General features: G+C 46.9%; 1 long non-coding RNA gene across 1 annotated transcript; it reads right to left on the bottom strand.

Moving 5' to 3' along the window:
- Positions 1–218: 218 nt before the first annotated feature.
- Positions 219–20,591, bottom strand: LOC310657807. Its single transcript, XR_014501955.1, has 3 exons — positions 19,944–20,591; positions 7,990–8,080; positions 219–1,124 (listed from the first exon to the last, which is right to left on the bottom strand). It is a non-coding gene; the product is annotated as an uncharacterized lncRNA (long non-coding RNA).
- Positions 20,592–21,935: the final 1,344 nt, after the last annotated feature.

Raw genomic sequence — 21,935 nt, 5'->3', positions numbered from 1 at the left:
CGATGCTGCGATTCTATGGCCTTGTTTACAAAGCAGGAGACTCTTAATCACGGGGTCATGGGTTCCAGCCCCACACTGGGCATAAGATTCCTGCATTGGAGGGGGTTGGACTAGATGACCCTCGTGGTCCCTTCCAATTATACAGTTCTATGATTCTATGGAAGGTGTAATAAATGAAAATCTGGTCTTATTCCCTTATGGGGGACACAAGAGCCCTTATAGAGTCCTTTGTAGGTTCTCCATTAGTCAGAGAAAAGAACAGAGGCCAACCAGAGAATATTGAGAAGCAAAGCAGCTCATAAGCCTGATCTTTATTGAACTGTTGCAACAGGGTGCTCCCCCCACACGCAGGAAAGGAGGAGGACCCAGAACAAAGGTGTGCCCGCTCTTATGTAGACATTTTAAATTGCCCGCCCTGGAGTCCAAGACCACCCCCAGAAATATCATACCTACATCACAGAAAGGGAGGTCTACAGCAGAAATCCGAGTGCGTTGTTTACCTCCTGTCGTTGTTTATCTCCTGTCTGGCAGATTACCTGTTAATGCTCACTTGATTGGATACCCTGGGGAGCCTGGCCAGTCTTTTGTAGTGACAAATACTTCGTTCCTGAGCCAGGTCACAGGCTCACCCTATTCATACATAGATATACCCTTAAGACAGGTTTTGTGAATGAAAAGACAATGGGGAGGCTTTTCCATTTTCCAGATTAAACATTTGGTCAGTTTGGGAGCCAAAATGGCTCCAGGACTGCTTTCCTGTGCTGCTTCAGACATGTGGTTTATATATTTATGTACGTGTTTGCTTGGTACGTTTATGAACATTTATTATATATATATATATAAGACCTTAATTTTTTTATTATTTCAAAGGAAACAGCCCCTGTGTGCACACGGAGTCCCTGGCATTCCCCCAAACTCTGAGAACTGGGGAGCTATAAACGAAAGGGATCTCCGGCACCCACAAACTGTTCCCTCGACTTTCTTTTCTGTTATCTGGGCGACATTCCACAGCCGAAGCGACTCTCCTGGGCAGTCTCTTATCAACCGGCTCAAGGGCCTGATAAAACACTCCCTCCGAGGCACTGCCATGCTCGACCTCTCAGCCGGCTTCCTGGGCTTTCTTCCTGTTTGGATTAAAAATAAAAGCACAGCTGAGAAAGCACAATAACTCCTCGCACAGTCCGGAGAAACTGCCTTGGATCCATTGCAGCTTCCAGGCACAAAGGCTGCTTTGTGGGAACGAAGGAGAGAACCTTCCCTGAGACAAAAGGAGACTTTCTTACCCAGAAAATCTGGCCCAGGCGACAGAGGCTCTCCTTATGCGCCCCCAAGCAAGTCCCACACAGCCCAGACCCCAGGCTCAGACCACGTGAAGTAGCAGTGGCGTAGCGTGGGGGGTGCAGGGGGGGCCGGGCGCACCGGGTGCAACATCTGGGGGGGCGCGCTCGCACTCGCAGCTCTCTGCCCCTACCTGGCTCACTCACTCTCTCTCACTGCAGTGCTGGCTGTGCGAATCCGATCCGAGCCGCCGGGTCACCGCCCACTGTGGAGGGGGGGTGCCAGGCATGCGGTGCGGTGAGAGAGCGAGGGACTATCTGGGGGAGGGACAGTGCAGCGGGGGGCGCAAATTACTTGCCTTGCCCCGGGTGCTGACAACCCACGCTACGCCACTGGTAGCTCGGTCGCACTAATGGGCACTTCATGCAGGACAAGGCTATCAGGGGCAACTGGGCGTGATGGTTGTGAGACTGCATTATTTTTACAAGATATAGGAAGCTGTTTTATGCCACTGAGCTACAGTCCTTTCCTCAGCTTGTATTCAGCATCTAGGAACCAGAGCATTACAGTGGTACCTCGGGTTAAGAACTTAATTCGTTCTGGAGGTCTGTTCTTAACCTGAAACTGTTCTTAACCTGAGTTACCACTTTGGCTAATGGGGCCTCCCGCTGCTGCCGTGCCGTTGCCATGCAATTTCTGTTCTCATCTTGAAGCAAAGTTCTTAACCCAAGTACTATTTCTGGGTTAGTGGAGTCTGTAACCTGAAGCGTCTGTAACCCGAGGTACACTGTACTGCTATTGAAAAAGAGCCTGACCACCCCAAACTTCCTATGGCTAGTGCTAGACATTGAGAGACCTCAGATAATTCAACATTCGCTCTGTGAGCACTTAGAAAAGGGTGCTGTGATCAATAAAGTCCAGACGAATCTTGTTTCTTTTTTTTGATGGAATTACAAGCTTGGTGGATGAGGGGAATGCTGTGGACATAGTGTGTCTTGATTTAAGTAAGGCTTCTGACAAAATGCCCCATGATATTATCACGAAGAAGCTGGTAAAATGTGGGTTGAATGAGGTAGCTGTTAAGTGGATTGGTAGCTGGTTGACTGACTGAACCCAAAGAGTATTCATTAATGGTTCCTTGTCATCCTGGAAAAAAGTGACAAATAGGGCCTGTGGTTGTTCCACGTCTTTATAAATGACCTGGATGAAGGAATTGAGGGGGCGCTCATCTAATTTCCAGATGACATCAAACTGGGAAGGGCAGCTAATGCCACAGAAGACAGAATCAGAATTTAAAATGACTGTAACAGATTGGAGAACTGGGCGCAAGCTAACAAAATGAATTTTGATAGGGACAAATGTTAACGTTCTGCACTTAGGCAGGAAGAACCAGATGCACAAATATAAGATGGGGGACACCTGGCTTACTAGCAGTACATGCGCAAAGGATCTAGGGGTCTAAGTAGGCCACAAGCTTAAGATGAGTCATGAAGCAGCAACAAACAAACAAACAAAGCTAATGCTATTCTAGTTAAAGGTAAAGGGAGCCCTGACCATTAGGTCCAGTCGTGACTGACTCTGGGGTTGCGGCGCTCATCTTGCTTTATTGGCCAAGGGAGCTGGCGTACAGCTTCCGGATCATGTGGCCAGCATGACTAAGCCGCTTCTGGCGAACCAGAGCAGCGCACGGAAACGCCCTTTACCTTCCCGCCGGAAGGTACCTGTTTATCTACTAGCACTTTGACGTGCTTTTGAACTGCTAGGTTGGAAGGAGCAGGGACAGAGCAACGGAAGCTCACCCTGTCGTGGAGATTCGAACCGCCGACCTTCTGATAGGCAAGTCCTAGGCTCTGTGGTTTAACCCACAGCGCCACCCGTGTCCCTAATGCTATTCTAGGCGTTATCAAAAGAAGCATAGTGTCCAGATCAAGAGAAGTAATAGTCCCACTTATTCTTCCTTGGTCAGACCATATGTGGAGTCCTGTGTCCAATTCTGGGCACCACAGTTTCAGAAGGATGCTGACAAGCTGAAAGGTGAGCAGAGGAGGGCAACCAAGATGATCAAGGGGCTGGAAACCAAGCCTTATGAGGAACGGTTGAAGGAGTTGAGTCTGTTGAGCATTGGAAAGAGTAGACTGAGAGGAGATATGATTGACATCTTCAAATATCTCAAGGGCTGTCACATGGAAGAGGGAGCAAGCTTGTTTTCTCCTGCTCTGGGGGGTAGGACTCAAACCAATGTCTTCAAGCTACAAGAAGGGATATTCTTATTAAACATCAGGAAGAACTTTTTGACAGTAAGAGCTGTTCGACCGAGGGACGGAAGGTGGTGGACTCTCCTTCCTTGGAATTTTTTCAGCAGAGGTTGCATAGCCATCTGTGAGGGATGCTCTAGCTGAGATTCCTGCGTTGCAGAGGGTTAGACTAGATGACCCTTAAGGTCCCTTCCAATTCTATGATTCTATGATTTTTTTTTCCTTTTCTGGCACCTCAGTAATCTTCCACGCTCTGCTGCGTCACAGATCTCGAAGCCAGATCCTTTGGAAATCCTAGCCAGACAGTAACTAAATCAGCTGGTAATTTGTTTGCTCAGCATGCTGCCAGGCCACATGAGTGTAACTTTAGATGGTCTCCAGTTTAAACAGCAAAGAATACATATGTAAAAGAAAGAAAAAGGAAGTCCCTGTTATATACCTTAAATGAACTTTATGAGCTAACAAAAACAACATTAAAAGATGTTGAACTTTCGGGGTGAGGGTGCGAGGAATCCATTTCTGGACTTAGAAGGTAATCTCTTAAAAGTTTCACTCATTTATTTGCAAGGGCTAGCAACCGCATATCTAATCCTGACCCCTAGTGGCAATAACTAAGCATTTCGTTAAAACCTCATTCATTCTGACACATAGGAGTCTCTGGGCTTAAATTTTGCTGGCTCGCTCCTGATTTGCTATGGGGTCAAGTTCAAGGTGCTAATCTTGGCCTGTAAGGCCCTATTGTGGCTGCTGCCCATTGAGAGTGGCATAGCCGCACTTAAGGAGGCCAACAGTAGGGGGAGCCAGAGGCTATAATAGGCAGAGGCAACTAATTCTAGATTTGTCCCCATCCTTTTGAGTTCTACAGGGATGGCGGAGTCGGAAGCTGACAGCCACCGCCACTCCCTGGGGTACTTGGAAGTAAGACAGCAGGAAGGTGACAACTGGCGGAGGGCAGACCCAGCAGGGTTGGCAGACCCCATTCTGCCGCCTGAGGGCTGCCATCCTGCTGCTGCCCCACCACTGTCGCTGGAGAAACAGCGCCAGCATCATGCGCTCCATGAGCTCCCACAAGATTTCAACACCACTTTTCCGCCTTGTCATGAGTGAGGCGGGTCTGAGACTGGGACAGAACAGAACAGACTCCACTGTTAGGGGCTTGACATCCTGCTGTTTCTCCAGCCCCAGAGATGATGATGATGATGATGATGATGATGATGATGAACAGTCTGTGAGCACCTAGAAAGGAATGCTGTGATCACCAATAGCCAGCATGGATTTCTGAAAAATAAGTCATGTCAGACTAACCTGATCTCATTTTTTGACAGAATTACAAGCCTGGTAGATGAAGGGAACGCAGTGGATGTAGCCTACCTTGATTTCAGCAAGGCATTTGACAAGGTGCCCCATGATATTCTTGTAAAGAAGCTGGTAAAATGCGGTCTTGACTATGCTACCACTCAGTGGATTTGTAACTGGCTGACTGACCGGACCCAAAGGGTGCTCATCAATGGTTCCTCTTCATCCTGGAGAAGAGTGACTAGTGGGGTGCCACAGGGTTCTGTCTTGGGCCCGGTCTTATTCAACATCTTTATCAACGACTTGGATGATGGACTCAAGGGCATCCTGATCAAATTTGCAGATGACACCAAACTGGGAGGGGTGGCTAACACCCCAGAGGACAGGATCACACTTCAAAACGACCTTGACAGATTAGCCAAAACAAACAAGATGAATTTTAACAGGGAGAAATGTAAAGTATTGCACTTGGGCAAAAAAAATGAGAGGCACTTTGCTGCCAAGGAGTGTGGTGGAGTCTCCTTCTTTGGAGGCCCTTGTGGTCTCTTCCAACTCTATGATTCTATGATGATGATGATGATGATGATGATCAATTCTTTATAGCCCGCCCATCTGGCTGATTTCCCCCATCCACTCTGAGCAGCTCCCAAGAGAAAATTAAATATAGAATCAAACATTTAAAACTTCCCTAAACAGGGCTGCCTTCAGATGTCTTCTAAAAGTCAGGTACAGTGGTACCGCTACTTATGGACGCAATCCGTTCTGGGTTTCCATTCGCACCCTGAAAAGTCCATAAGTAGAGCGCCGCTTCTGTGCATGCGTGTGATGCAATAGAGAGCGCACATGCGCATGCATGAAGCGGCAAACCCAGAAGTAAACACTTCCGGGTTTGCCACATTCACAACCAGAAAAAAACGCAACATGAACCTAACGCAACTAGAGGTAGGACTGCAGTTGTTTGTTTCCTTGACATCTGATGGGAGGGCGTTCCACAGGGCAGGCTCCACTACCGAGAAGGCCCTGTGCCTGGTTCCCTGTAACCTCACTTCTCGCAGGGAGGGAACCTCCAGAAGGCCCTCGGAGCTGGACCTCAGTGTCCGGGCAGAACAATGGGGGTGGAGACACTCCTTCAGGTACACTGGGCCAAGGCCATTTAGGACTTTAAAGGTCAGCACCAACAGAGAGCAAATGCGAGAGGTGTTTTGATTCCCCCATCGGCATACATGGTGGGTGTGCTTGGCTTAGCAGGCTGTGGATTTCATGAGCCTGAGGTAAAGAGAAGCTAGGATTTCAGGCTGATGAGGTTCCCCAGGTTCTCAGATCCGCAAAGCCTGAATACAGCCGACACCACAATCCCCTACACACTTCCTTGAGCTTAACCCCCTCCTCCCCGCACACTTCTGATTTAAACATGAAAGCAGCATGGTCTGATTCAAAAGCAAAAGGTCAGGAACCACCTTGGTGTCTACTGTTTTTATCCCCCCAGAACATCCAGGAAAACCTTTCCCCTTTTGGTCGTATCTTTGAGCAGCTGGGTTTTGTAAGTCTGAAGAGAAGATTGCCACTATTATGAAATTGGGAATCCTCTCCAGAACATCACGACACTGCAATTGTATAAATTCTGCTCTTAAAAAGTTCTCGGTTGAAAATGCATTTGCATGAAGAGATACGCACCATAAGAGTAAATCAAGCTTCTTTTTGCAAGTATATTTTGAGCCATCTTGACAGAACACCCGCAGGCTGGTCACAACAAGCGGACCGCCTTCCATCTCTTAAGTCGTCGCGGTCTCGCCTTACATCCCATGACCCGGGTTCAAGTTTCTTGGCTGCTCCCTCTGAGATCTAAAGAATCAGCGTTAGGGGTGGATCGGACAACGCAGAGGATGGAAACGTTTCCATAGTTGATGTAGGGGTTTTGTAAATGTGATGTGGAGAATAAATATAACCCTCTGCAAGGAGGGAGGAGATCGTTGGGCAGAGATCAGAAAAATATCCTGATTCACAACCTCAGATCTTCCTACTGCAGCTGTTAAGTGAGGGCTGAAGATCACCCCGGCTTCTAGCTGGTCACTGAGAGGACAGGATGCTGGACTAGGTGGGTCTTGGGTCTGATCCAGCATCCAACTCTCCTTAGGCAGAGGGCCTTCTCGGTAGTGGCACCCGCCCTGTGGAACGCCCACCCACCAGATGTCAAAAACAACTACAGTGGTACATACGCTTCAGGTTACATACACTTCAGGTTACAGAGTTCGCTAACCCAGAAATAGTACCTCAGGTTAAGAACTTTGCTTCAGGATGAGAACAGAAATCGTGCTCTAGCAACATAGTGGCAGAGGAGGCCCCATTAGCTAAAGTGGTGCTTCAGGTTAAGAACAGTTTCAGGTTAAGAACGGACCTCCGGAACAAATTAAGTACTTAACCCGGGGTACCACTGTACCAGACTTTTAGAAGACATCTGAAGGCAGCCTTGTTTAGGGAAGCTTTTAAAGTATCTGGCTGGCAGCCTGTGCTGTGTGGTTTCATCATATTGGGGGGGGTCCTTGGGGTCCCCACTATCAGCTCATCTATCTCTGTTAACAGTACAGTCATACCTCATGTTACATTTGCTTCATGTTACGTTTTTTCAGGTTGCGTCCTGTGGCGACCCGGAAGTACCAGAAAGGGTTACATCCGGGTTTCGCCGGTCGTGCATGCGCACAAGTGCTAAACCGCGCTTCGCGCATGCGCACAAGCACCAAATCGTGCCGTGCACCTGCGCAGATACAGCGCTTCAGGTTGTGGGCTTTTCATATTGCGAAGGGGCCTCCGGAACGGCTCCCATTCGCAACCAGAGGTACCACTGTATTCCCCACTCTTCTGTAGATGCAGAGTGAGAATCGGCCGATCGGCCAATTTCAGTTTCTCTCCTTTTTTCGTTTCCTGCCCGAGCATTCAGTTCCCCACATTTCCACACTTGTTTGCGAATTTTTCAATTCTGAACGAAAACGCGCCAGCACTTTACTGCGAATTTCTCCTAGCACACACATTTTTGACGCAATTTTGCCAAATATACTGGGTTTCCATCTGGGGGTTTGCACAAATATTGCATTTATATGCAGACTTTATATGCACCCTGCCACCTGGGCATTAAGGTGTCTCTTTGTCACTCTCCTGCACAAACCTTGGCTTGGCGGCAGCGGCTGTTGTTGTTGTTGTTGAGGCAGCTGCTGCCGTTGTTCTAGGATATCCTGTCCTGAGAGAAAAGACGATGTCTGTGCAAAGAGAGGAGAACAGAGGAAGGAGGACAGTGATTGTATTCCAAAACTAAAACATCCCATGGGATTTGATTCTTTAGTAGGAGCTGGGGAAACATAAAGGCTCCCCCCTCCATTCCCTTTCTTGGCTCCCACCCAGTGCCGGATTTACGTATAAGCGAAACAAGTTGTAGCTTAGGGCCCCACTCTCTTGGGGGCCCCAAAAAAAATTAAAGGGAAAAAACCTGGATGTACATTTCGAAAATATAAGATAAAAAAAAACCACCAAATAAAATAAAACCTACATACAGCAACAGTGTTTTGTGTTGTGTAGGCTCCTATGATGTAAGTAATGGGCCCCGCCTGCTAGCCTGCTCCCTAAAATATCACTGGTTTGCTCATTTCTATATATAGGGTACCTAAATTCTGCATGTATGCAGAATATATGTATGTATTCATGTATGTATAGAAATGAGAGCTGGACCATAAAGAAGGCTGATCGCCGAAGAATTGATGCTTTTGAATTATGGTGCTGGAGGAGACTCTTGAGAGTCCCATGGACTGCAAGAAGGTCAAACGTATCCATTCTGAAGGAAATCAGCCCTGAGTGCTCACTGGAAGGACAGATCCTGAAGCTGAGGCTCCAATACTTTGGCCACCTCATGAGAAGAGAAGACTCCCTGGAAAAGACCCTGATGTTGGGAAAGATGGAGGGCACAAGGAGAAGGGGATGACAGAGGACGAGATGGTTGGACAGTGTTCTCGAAGCTACAAACATGAGTTTGACCAAACTGCAGGAGGCAGTGGAAGACAAGGGGGCCTGGCGTGCTCTGGTCCAGGGGGTCACAAAGAGTTGGACACGACTAAATGACTAAACAACAACAACAAATTCTGCATGGACTGGTTGCATGGCCACATGTGCAAATGGCTTTAGATACCTATTAGGTCCATAAATTAGCATATAGCATATATTCAACACACAAAAAACAACAATTTGTTGTTGACAAAGGACAGCTGGACATATAAAGGGCCCCATTGCCTTCAGTAGCTTGGGACCTCATCAAACCAAAATCCAGCCCTGTTCCCACCCCACTAAAGGTGCTGGTGAACGTTCCACCTCCATGTTGTTTCTTGAATGTAAGAACAGCCCTGCTGGTTTTGACCCACAGCCTTGGGGAGAAACCGAAGAGAGTTGCAAACCCCATTACCTTAAAGTTGCTCATGACTGCAGGACAAGGTGCCGGCCCTTACATTGGCCAGGACTCGGGCGGCACAGAAATGTGGCACGTGAAATGGTAACAACAGAAGTCCCCCCCCCCAAATAAAAGAAAGACTCTGTTTGTGTATGCCACTACTTTGTTGTTGTTGTTTAGTCGTTCAGTCATGTCCGACTCTTCGTGACCCCATGGACCAAAGCACGCCAGGCACTCCTGTCTTCCACTGCCACCCGCAGTTTGGTCAGACTCATGTTTGTAGCTTTGAGAACACTGTCCAACCATCTCGTCCTCTGTCGTCCCCTTCTCCTTGTGCCCTCCATCTTTCCCAGGATCAGGGTCTTTTCTAGGGAGTCTTCTCTTCTCATGAGGTGGCCAAAGTATTGGAGTCTCAACTTCACAATCTGTCCTTCCAGTGAGCACTCAGGGCTGATTTCCTTAAGAATGGATGTGTTTGATCTTCTTGCAGTCCATGGGACTCTCAAGAGTCTCCTCCAACACCATAATTCAAAAGCGTCAATTCTTTGGCAATCAGCCTTCTTTATGGTCCAGCTCTCACTTCCATACATCACTATTGGGAAAACCATGGCTTTTACTATACGGACCTTTGTTGGCAAGGTGATGTCTCTACTACTAGGGCCACTACTGCCACTACTAGGGCAGCCCAAACTTCTGCTTGCACAAAAATGGAGAACGGCCTTTCAAGATGTTGGAATGTGTGGAGTTAGCGGGTCTGACTAGTAAGACAAGAGAACAAGATGATCAAGAACACAAAAATGCTTGTAAAGTATTTTAGGAATCAGCATAAACAAGTGAACAGATTAACAGGACTTGAATAAATTCAGCAGTAGGTGACAAAGAGTAAGAAAAGAAGAATTTGGTAACTTAGAATACGCCGAAGAGAGGGAAAATAAAAGAAACCAGGAAGGAGAGGAAGGCAAGTCCTTGTGCGTTTTGCTTTTTGTCCTTATCTTTTTGCAATTTCTTTCTTTACAAGTCCTTTTTGAATAATATGCAAAAACACTATTACTACTACTACTACTACTACTACTACTACTATTATTATTATTTTAAAAGAACAAATGTAGCAAGTGGGCATGTTGCAGATCTCCCCGATACCGTTGACTTTTCCTGCTTCGGATGAACTAAATTCCTCGGCTGACCACCAGAGGACAGCCAAGCACCACTTTTTCATTTAGCACCTTTCGCATTCACGCACTTGGCTTTGCAAAGCGACGGCTCTGTAAGGTAGTCCACTGGCATTGTCTGCATAATAATGTAACTGGGTGGGGTATGGTGAACCCGATGACTGAAGACTTATGGAGCAGAAGTGCCCTGCAGCTGCCCAGGACTCAGTTTCAACTCACCTGTCACCCCCTGAGTAGGAGGAGCTTAACCCATTGCTTTCCAGAGTCCTTCTGCTTGCCTCCAGAAAACTAGCTCTCAACACTCAGGCCATCATATTTTCAAGGCTGGGCTATACATGCTTGATGCTCTGAGGCTTAAGATGGGACCATCACCATGGCCTATCTTCACATGCATATAGTGGTAACAAAGAAAGTCCAGAGCAACCTAATATTGGGAATGCTCTGTTTATTATTATTATTATTACTAATGATCCTTCAACATCAACTTCGTTGGACTGGTCATGTTGTTTGGATGCCTGATTATTGTCTTCCAAAGCAACTACTCTATTCCAAACTTAAAAATGGAAAGCTTAATGCAAAAGAGGTTTAAAGACTCTCTCAAGGCAAATCTAAATCTAAATGTAGCATAAACACCAACAATTGGGAAACACTGGCCTACGAGCGCTCCAATTGGAGAACAGCCTTTACCAAAAGTGTTATGGGTTTTGAAGACACTCGAACTCAGGACACAAGGGAGAAATGTGCTAAGAGGAGGACACGCTTGGCAAATCCACACCATGATCAACTCCCACCCGGAAACCAATGTCCCCATTGTGGAAGGACGTGTGGATCCAGAATTGGCCTCCACAATCACTTACAGACTCACTTTTAAAACCGTGTTTATGGAAGGCAATCTTACTCGGATACGAGTGATCACCAAAGAGAGAGAAGAGACTTAATATTTAATACACTCATCTAGAGCCCACATGGCTCTCTTGAAAAGTAGGCACCAAGACTCAGTAAAAAGTACATTTAGAACTGCCCCATGGTGGAGATTTAAACAGGGTTGTCATACATCTGGGAATTCCTGGACATGTCCTCTTTTGGGGGGTCCTGCATGCTTTTCCAGGGGGAATTTTATATTTTAAAGCAAATGTCCTGGATTGTTTTGTTTATTTCAAATGTCCTGAAATGTTTTGTTTATTTATGCATTTATTTATTTTGTGCATGGGTGGTTCTTGGGCTCGGTGGCATATTTTCTGGATTTTTACCTTTTGAAATATGGCAACCTTAGATTTAAGCCATCTGGTAAGCAGAGAATATTGGGGAATGCATTACTGAAGTACACTGTGTAGACCAGGAACCGTATGTGGCAACCTCAGGGAAGAAACCTCCCTCCTTCAGAAAGAAGATCTTTCCCCAACCTTTTCTGGTTCATCTTCCTGTTAGGGGGAGGGCCATAGCTCACGCATAGAGCATCTCCCTTGGGTGCAAAAGATCCCAGGTAGGCCTGCGAATATATCCCCCATCTGGAATCCTGGGACTCGGCTAGACTGGAAAAGAAAAAGTGATTTATATGTCTTGTATATGTGAGTGGGGACGCGGGTGGCGCTGTGGGTTAAAGCCTCAGTGCCTAGGGCTTGCCGATCGAAAGGTCGGCGGTTCGAATCCCCGCGGCGGGGTGCGCTCCCGTTGTTCGGTCCCAGCGCCTGCCAACCTAGCAGTTCGAAAGCACTCCCGGGTGCAAGTAGATAAATAGGGACCGCTTACTAGCGGGAAGGTAAACGGCGTTTCCGTGTGCGGCTCTGGCTCACCAGAGCAGCGATGTCACGCTGGCCACGTGACCCGGAAGTGTCTTCGGACAGCGCTGGCCCCCTGCCTCCTTGAGTGAGATGGGCGCACAACCCTAGAGTCTGTCAAGACTGGCCCGTATGGGCAGGGGTACCTTTACCTTTACCTTTATATGTGAGTGGCGCTGTGGTCTAAAGCACAGAGCCTAGGGCTTGCCAATCAGAAGCTCGGCGGTTTGAATCCCCAAGACGGTGTGAGCGCCCGTTGCCCTGTCCCAGCTCCTGCCAACCTAGCAGTTCGAAAGCACGTCAAAGTGCAAGTAGATAAATAGGTACTGCTCGGGCGGGAAGGTAAACGGTGTTTCCATGCGCTGCTCTGGTTCACAAGAAGCAGCTTAGTCATGCTGGCCACATGACCCAGAAGCTGTACGCCGGGTCCCTCAGCCAATAAAGCGAGATGAGCACCGCAACCCCAGAGTCGTCCGCGACTGGACCTAACAGTCAGGGGTCCCTTTACCTTTATATGCGATATAACACTGTGCCGCCAGATGGTGCTGCAGAGTCCCGTTTTCCTCCCTACTGGATTTCTCTGTTTAAATTTACACCAGGTTTAAGTGAAACGCTTCTTTGATGTGTCTAGATCCAGCCCTTGAGGGGCGCTGAAAATCAGTGCCAGTAATCCTGAGCAGATACAGTATTGGTCTTTATAAGGTCCGTATACTTAAAGCTATGGTTTTCCCAGTAGTGATGTATGGAAGCGAGAGCTGGACCATAAAGAAGGCTGATCGCTGAAGAATTGGTGCTTTTGAATTATGATGCTGGAGGAGACTCTTGAGAGTCCCATGGACTGCAAGAAGATCAAACATATCCATTCTGAAGGAAATCAGCCCTGAGTGCTCACTGGAAGGACAGATCCTGAAGCTGAGGCTCCAAGACTTTGGCCACCTCATGAGAAGAGAAGAGAAGAGAAGAGAAAGATGGAGGGCACAAGGAGAAGGGGACGACAAAGGACGAGATGGTTGGACAGTGTTCTCGAAGCTATGAACATAGAATCATAGAAACATAGAATCATAGTGTAGCACCCTGCTTGTGGTTAACGCTTAGCTGGAATGAAATATTCAACGCAGCAATAGAGAAATTAAAATAATGATTTATTTGTCAGACAAATAAATGATTGGCACAGTGGTATATTTACCAAAAGCTCTGCACACCCCAGCCCTGGTGACCAGCACTTATATTCCCTCAGCCCAGCCTCCTTACTCCTCCTTTGGCTGCCTCTGTCCAATCAGCCTGGTTGAAATTCCTATTGGCTGTTTGCTAGAACCAATCATAAAAGATACACCCATTTCCTATTACCTTTTATGGGAGACAAAGAGCTATATTTCCTTCTATCATATATCTTACATTTGTCTTGAAAAGGCATCTTAATTATCAGATTACCCTTTGCTCTTTGCTCTTCTGCTCTTTGCTCTTCTGCCCTTCTGGCAACAGGGGCAAATGGCTAAAACAGATGGCTCATGGTTTCAAATTTTGTCATATAAACAGAGGTCTTGGGTTCACCTTCTCACACACCATCAATGAAATAAGAATCTAACATAAGAATCTAACATTTCTTACTTTCTACATTCTTTTGTATAGTTACATTAAAGTCAGTACATATATATAGATTGATTTTTAGAAGGGAAGAACTTATTAAAAATCAAGTTTCTAAAGTGACCAAAAACAACCTCAGAGCAGTTTCTCTTCCTCACCAGGCTGCAGCTGTTGTTTTTAGCTCTTTGCCTTTTAACCTTCTCAGGATACCTTAAACCACGTTTGATGGGAGGCACTATTTACCAACTCTAATTAGTGTTTTTGCAGCTTGGATTGTATTCTGTAATTCGTATGACCTTTTGCTCCCAGCTTTTGCTCCTTTTTTTACAACTTTGAGGTACTGCAACAAATCAATGAGGGGCCCTTGTTCAGGAGAATAAACAAAAAGCTCTCAGCCAGCTGGTTTCTGCCTGGCCTGGAGCAAGCATTTGGAGCAAGCATCTACAAATATATTTTTAAGCTTATTTTAAAATACAGATCTTTGATCAGATGCCTCAATAGAATCATAGAATCATAGAAGAGTTGGAATAGACCACAAGGGCCATCGAGTCCAACCCCCTGCCAAGCAGGAAACACCATCAGAGCACTCCTGACATATGGTTGTCAAGCCTCTGCTTAAAGACCTCCAAAGAAGGAGACTCCACCACACCCCTTGGCAGCAAATTCCACTGTCGAACAGCTCTTACTGTCAGGAAGTTCTTCCTAATGTTTAGGTGCAATCTTCTTTCTTGTAGTTTGGATCCATTGCTCCGTGTCCGCTTCTCTGGAGCAGCAGAAAACAACCTTTCTCCATCCTCTATGTGACATCCTTTTATATATTTGAACATGGCTATCATATCACCCCTTAACCTCCTCTTCTCCAGGCTAAACATGCCCAGCTCCCTTAGCCGTTCCTCATAAGGCATCGTTTCCAGGCCTTTGACCATTTTGGTTGCCCTCCTCTGGACACGTTCCAGTTTGTCAGTGTCCTTCTTGAACTGTGGTACCCAGAACTGGACACATGAGTTTGACCAAACTGTGGGAGGCAGTGGAAGACAGGAGTGCCTGGCGTGCTCTGGTCCACGGGGTCACGAAGAGTCGGACACAACTAAACGACTAAACAATAACAACAAAGGCAGTTTATGAAAGTTCACTATGCTTTTTTGCTTCCTCCCCCCCCCCTGCAAGTAAACAAAATCCCAGAATATTCCTTCCCCCACCCCTTTGGCTCACTAGAAGAGCTACTCTCAAGAGGTTTCTCCTGTGATGGGGCTGAAGAAGCCTTCTAGGAGCAAGACGTGAATGTTTCTCTGATCTGCCTGACTGAACATCTCACGTCTTTTCTGCCGAGTCATTTCTTAAAGCAGCTCAAGATGGAATTTCCTACATTCCTCAATAACATCAGAGCGGAAAAAGACTGGGAGAGAGACCTCCCTGCCTCAAGGCCTCCAGAAAAATAACTGGATCTTTTCTCTCTGCAGAGCCCCCTCCAAATTTTCAGCCGCCCAGAGTGACTGGGGAAACCCAGCCAGATGGGCATGGTATAAATATATATTATTATTATTATTATTACTACTACTACTACTACTACTACTATTAGCAAAAAAGGATTCCCCCACTGCACAGCCTTGTGCAAAATTCCTATTGCACTTCACAGTGAACAGCTATACCGTCAGAGCTGAGCCCTACGCCAGATGAAGGCCAGGGGAGAGACGTAGCTCTGTGGCAGAACATCTGCTTGGCTTGCAGACGGTCTCAGGCTCAATAGCAAACCTCTCTTGCCTAAAACCCTGGAGATCTCAAGGCGGTTCACAGCAACAAAATGCAAGATAAAGGGCAATGGGGTCATGGTATCGTGCAATCTGGCAAACAGTGTTATTGGAAAAAACGGTTGCAAAACTGAAAAGTAGCAAGAGGCCAAAAGAAACACAACCATTTTAATGCAGTTTGGTGTGATTTTATTGATCATAAAGGTAAAAAGGTAAAGGACCCCTGGCACGGTTAAGTCCAGGCAAAGGTGACTACGGGGTTGCGGCGCTCATCTCGCTTTCAGGCTGAGGGAGCCGGAGTTTGTCCACAGACGGCTTTCCAGGTCATGTGGCCAGCAGGACTAAACCGCTTCTGGCACAACAGAACCCCGTGACAGAAGCCAGAGCACACAGAAACGCTGTTTACCTTCCCGCTACAGCGATACCTATTTGTCTACTTGCACTGGTGTGCTTTCGAACTGCTAGGTTGGCAGGACTGAGCAACGGGAGCTCACCCCGTCACCGGGATTCAAACCACCGACCTTCTGATCGGCAAGCCAAAGAGGCTCAGTGGCTTAGACCATAGCACCCCCATAGTCACCTTTGACTGGACTTAAAAATCCAGGGGTCCTTTATCTTATTGGTTATACAAATAATGTGGCATACGGTGGAACAGGACCTATAATTCACAGGACAGTTTGGCATGCGTGAAGTATAGGTTTTCATTTTTCATTTTCTCCCTTGCTCCCTATAGATTAAAATTGTTATTGATACAAAAGACCTTTTACTAATGGTTAGCAATCTGAGCATACACCTTCTTATCATTTCATATCCCCAATAGCTATGATATATAAACTTTAACACGACTTTGTTAATATCTTCAGAAACACTTATCTGAGTGTTGATTTATTTTAACTCTCATTTTGTGTAATTTTTGCATGCTGTATGTCTGAATGTCATGAATGAAAGTATATTTTTAAAGAAGAAGAATAAAGGGGGGGGGGAATGCAAGGCAAAAGCAGAGGTTAAGCCCAGCTGGAGCAGGGGATGGGAAATATCTCTGCGCAAGTCCCCAAAGAGCTGCTGCCATGCAGTCCTTTGCTAGAGAGATGCTAAGAGGCAGTATCTTGTGCTTAAAGAGGAAAGTATAGTGGGCAAGGAACCTGCTGTGCCCCACCATGGCCAGCAGGTGGCAACAGGGCTCTGGGATGGATCCTGCGCTCTCCAGACAGCCATCTCTTCAGTTGCATGCATGACACCAGCTTCTTACATAAGTGTAATGCCTGTCTCCCCACCCACTCGCCATCACTTTTTCACAAGTCGGATCGGTTACATTATGTAACAGATAAATTCAAATGTTTCAAGTTGCAGATAGCAAGGTGGGGTAGGTCAGACTGGCTTAGGTAACCGAGAGAAATGAATTAAGGGAGGGGGACAGAGAAAGGGGTTGCTGGATACCTTGTCTCTGAGGTTGCCAACTTTCCCCCCTGGCAGGGCTCCTGCACTTTTAACAGTGCAAAACGCCTGTCTACAACTTCATTAACATCCATCTACAACTTTACTAGCATCTCTCAGTATTGTGAACAACTCCGAACTTGTTAATATTTCCATGAACTTACCTAAAAAGATAAAGAAAACAAAAGACTGAGTTAAGCACTTGAAAAATCTATTGAAATCAGACATTATAAGTTCATCTTAGGTTGGGTGGTTCGTAAGTCTCTGTGGCTTTGCGTAAAGTTTTGTATTTTTCTCAGAAGATTGATAAAGAATGTATTTTGGTAATTATTGTGTGTATATTAGTCGCCAACATGTTGCATGAGTCGTACTACTATGTGGAGCAGCTGCTGTTAAGCAGCACTGGAGCCCTTCTGGGAAGAAAAAGTTGGCAACCCTGCTCAAGCCTTCAGCCTCCAACATTTCTTTATTGCCCTGGGATCTTTCGCAGGGAGAAGCTCAGGACAGGCAAAGAGGCTGGGCAATCCAGTCTTGGCATCCAATGAACTGTGGGGCACGTTCAAGGGGGCACATTCCGAAGAACAGGAAGAGCAATGAAATATACTCGGAGTTGAGTGTGGATTTCATGCTCTTTATTCAGCTCAGAGTAGTGAGGAGGAATGGAAGTTCCCCCGAAATGTCTGCTTTATATACATCCTTTACACAATAGGCCCCACGTGATTGGCTAATTCTGGGGTTCTCCTGTAGGCCAATCAGGTTGCGGATTCACTTCCATCAGGAGTTGGATTGGGTGGCTCCTGCGGACCAATCAGACTGCTGCATTCTAGAGCCTATTGTTCTAGGACCAATCAGACTGCTGCATTCTGAATCCTATTGTTCTAGGACCAATCAGACTGCTGCGTTTTGGATCCTATTCAACTCAGTACATAACAAGCAAACTGTCTCTCGTGGACTGTGGATGTTTGACAGGGCCGGCACAAGCAGAGGGCAGAGGGAGGCGACTGCCTCAGGCAGCCGTTGTAGCAGAGCATCTTTGAAGGGCAGAAGCAGACAGCGCTGTTGCTTATTTTGGCAATGCTACGTTGACAGCTTTGGGTACGTCCTATCTGATCTTCTCCGGGCGAGGAACCCGAATTAGCAAGCTTCATGGCCAAGGTGGGATTTGAACCCTGGCCTCCCAGGTCCCCATGCAATACTCTAACCACTACACCACGCTGCCTCTGTGATCTCCACTGAGCTTTCCCCCTCCCTAGATGGAGGCACCTTTCCTCATTCCGTCGCTTGGCTTCGCAGTCAGGAGTTGGCAGCCCCTGTGCCATCTATCGGCGAAAGCCTGGCTGAGTGCTCAAACGCAGCTTGCCTTCGCGTCGCTCCTCGCTCCTCTGCCAGCTCCCAGCAGAACAGTGGAAGAAAGCACGTAACCTGCAGCACGTCGACGCCCTTATTATATAATGGCTTTGAATTTCAACCAAGAACCAACCAAGCCACTGTTGGAGTCTTGCCGCTTGCAAGCAGATCAGCTGGGTTTTTAAAGAGTGTTAACAAGACTGATAGGAGGCAGGGCTGCCGGTGCCTGATAGTCGTCGCATTCAAAAATAGAGCCTCCATTTCCAAAACCAGTGTACCTCGTGGGGACCAGATACTGGGGAGCCAAACAACAAGAGGTCGAGAAACACTCATATTTCTTTTTCAATAAGATCTGTATTGTTTTGACTTCAAGATTATTATTATTCATAATAATAATACTCCGCCCATCTGGCTGCGTTTTTACTCTGGGCGACTCCCAACAGAATATTAAAGACACAATAAAACATCAAACATTAAAAACTTCCCTAAACAGGGCTGCGTCAGATAATAATAATAATAATAATTTATTATTTATACGCGCTGGATTTCTCCAGCTACTCTGGGCAGCTTCCAACAAAATATTAAAATACAATAGTCCTTCAAATATTAAATGCTTCCCTGAACAGATGTCTTCTAAAAGTCAGATAGTTGTTTATTTCCTTGACATCTGATGGGAGGGCGTTCCACAGGGCGGGCGCCACCACCGAGAAGGCCCTGTGCCTGGTTCCCTGTAACTTGGCTTCTCACAGGGAGGGAACCGCCAGAAGGCCCTCGGAGCTGGACCTCAGTGTCCGAGTTGAACAATAGGGGTGGAGACGCTCCTTCAGGCATACTGGGCCGAGGCCGTTTAGGGCTTTAAAGGTCAACACAAACACTTTGAATTGTGCTCAGAAATGTCCTGGGAGCCAATGAATATGGTCTCGGCGGCCGCCCCCAGTCACCAGTCTAGCCGCCGCATTCTAGATTAATTGTAGTTTCTGGGTCACCTTCAAAGGTAGTCCCACGTAGAGTGCATTGCAGTAGTCCAAGCGGGAGATAAGCAGAGCATGCACCACTGTGGCAAGACAGTCTGCAGAACATGTACAAACAGTGGTACATAGCCAACCCAGTTACAGAATTCCTGCATAAATCATGATGCTATAAAAATATGTGAATTGCTTCGTTTTGAGTGCCCTTGCAGTGCTTGACCTCTCCATGTCCCATCATACGAAGAAGATGGGCTGAGAGAGTGATCCCCTTTATTTACATGAACTACACATAAACAAACCGATCCATTCTTAAGGAAATCAGCCCTGAGTGCTCACTGGAAAGACAGATCCTGAAGCTGAGGCTCCAATACTTTGGCCACCTCATGAGAAGAGAAGACTCCCAGGAAAAGACCCTGATGCTGGGAAAGATGGAGGGCACAAGGAGAAGGGACGACAGAGAACGAGATGGTTGGACAGTGTGAGCTTGACCAAACTGTGGGAGGCAGTGGAAGACAGGAGTGCCTGGTGTGCTTTGGTCCGTTGGGTCACAAAGAGTTGGACACGACTAAATGACTAAACAACAACACACATAAACAACAAATTTATATTTTCCCAGTCCTTAATGACCTGGGCTCCCACACAACTCTCTAACCAACCAACCTGGAAATGGGAGCGGTTATTTCTCCCAGCTACGGGGTGAACCCGCCTGATGCTATCAAGCCTTTGTTACTTCACTTTGCTTCCCCGCAACGTGACGCCAGATCCACGTGGATTATGTAATGCATTCATCCTCTCGAAAGGGAATTGGGAAATGTCAGAGGTGATTCCGCGAGGAGATACGGAGCTCTTTGGTGGTGGAAATTCTTCTCTGCAGAGCTGAAAAAAACGCCACGCCTGTTGCAAGGCAGAACAATTTGGGCCCAGGATGGAATGTGCTGATGGATAGCATGTCTGAACTTGTGCTGAGTCAGACAAAGAGGCTTGCGCACGCATTCTGTTTTGGTTTCTGCCATTGCATAAAACTGACACTTGTTTTCCGGGTTTATTTGCAACCGGTTATGGAAAGGTCCCCTCAGAGAGGAAATGTTGGATACTTTCCTTTTTGAATGGGGAACCCGTGGGCAGCGGAGTTCCACTGATATATTGGTGCACCAATCTACTCACCAACCATAGAATCATAAAACCATAGCTTTCTCCCGATTGAAGTGCAGAGTGCTTGAGGACCGGGACATTCACAGGGAAACCAAAATGCTTGTTTACAAAGCTATTGTACTACCAACCTTACTGTATGCTTATGAAACATGGACCACTTATAAACGTGTGTGTGTAATGTATACACATCACATACAGTATAAACATTAAGCTGCAAGGAAGGTTCTGGGCTCATCCTCTGTTTGCTTACGCGGAGAATTCTTATTCAAATGACTTGCCCAGAGTTATTCCAGTTGACCCTCCGGGGCGTTTTTCCACGGCAGCACTGGCAACCAAATCGGAAGCCGTCCAGCCTGCAGCCGAGAAACAGGCATGAGTTGAGCCGAAAGGAATTCCACAGTGAGACAAAGACCATATGCCCCTGGAAAATAGGGGGGAGGTGCAAATTCTTGTCTGCAATGGCTCCCAGCTGAAAGCATTCTGTCCTCCTTAGGAGCAATCATCTCCAGATGTTGCTTCTTCTGATCGCTGCTCATAAATGATCTAGTGCCAGGGAGACCCAACAGGGATTGCTTGTTCTTTCCCAGAACCCAGCCGGATGAAGGATGGATTCCGGGCTGCTGTTTCCTGAGTGTTTGCCACCAGGCAAAGCTAAAGAGAATGCCCTGGATGTCTTCTCAAAGAAGACCGCCTTTTCCCATCAGAGGTGCATATGGGCTCATCTGTACTACCTGTGACTATTAAGCTTCCTGTGCATCCATTAATTTTCTACTGTCTTCCATGCAGTGCATTGCGGGTGGCACTGTGGTCTAAACCACTGAGCTTGCGATCAGAAGGTCGTGGATTGAATCCCGGCGACGAAGTGACCTCCCGTTCCTCGGTCCCAGCTCCTGCCAACCTAGCATTTCGGAAGCACACCAGTGCAAGTAGATAAATAGGTGGCAGGAAGGTAAAATGACCACATGACCCGGAAATCTGTAGACAAACGCCAACTCCCTAGGCCTGAAAGCGAGATGAGAACCGCAACCCCCATAGTCTCCTTTGACTCGACTTAACCATCCAAGGGTCCCTTACCTTTTTACCTATAGTTAAACTATGGAACTCATGTCCACATGAGGCAGTGATGGCCACCAACTTGACATTCTCAAACCTTCTCCTTTTTGTAATATCCCTGGCATGAGAAAATCCAGACTGGAGGAGGGGGAAGTGTGAGAGCTGAGTGGAGGTTGGGGACCAAAGATGGACAATCTACCCAGACAATCTACATGACGTGTCTCCCACCAGCGGTACTGCACCCCCCCCCCCAACACACCATACATCCCAACAGCACTCTTTTAGGCTCCATAAATTGCCACTGTCACGGGTCAAAAGTACTCTGCATAGCTTAAATGTCAAATCCTATGCTTGAACAAACAATCTGCGAGAGCAGCGGTATCTCTCTTTTGCATCATTTATTGTTGTGATAGAAAAACGAGGTTTATTTGTTTCATGACCTGCCAG

Source organism: Podarcis tiliguerta, assembly GCF_965153285.1.
Source record: "Podarcis tiliguerta genome assembly, chromosome: 9".
Lineage (NCBI taxonomy): Eukaryota > Metazoa > Chordata > Lepidosauria > Squamata > Lacertidae > Podarcis > Podarcis tiliguerta.
The sequence above is the reverse complement of the archived record's forward strand: the minus strand, read 5'-3'. Positions and strand labels throughout refer to the sequence as shown.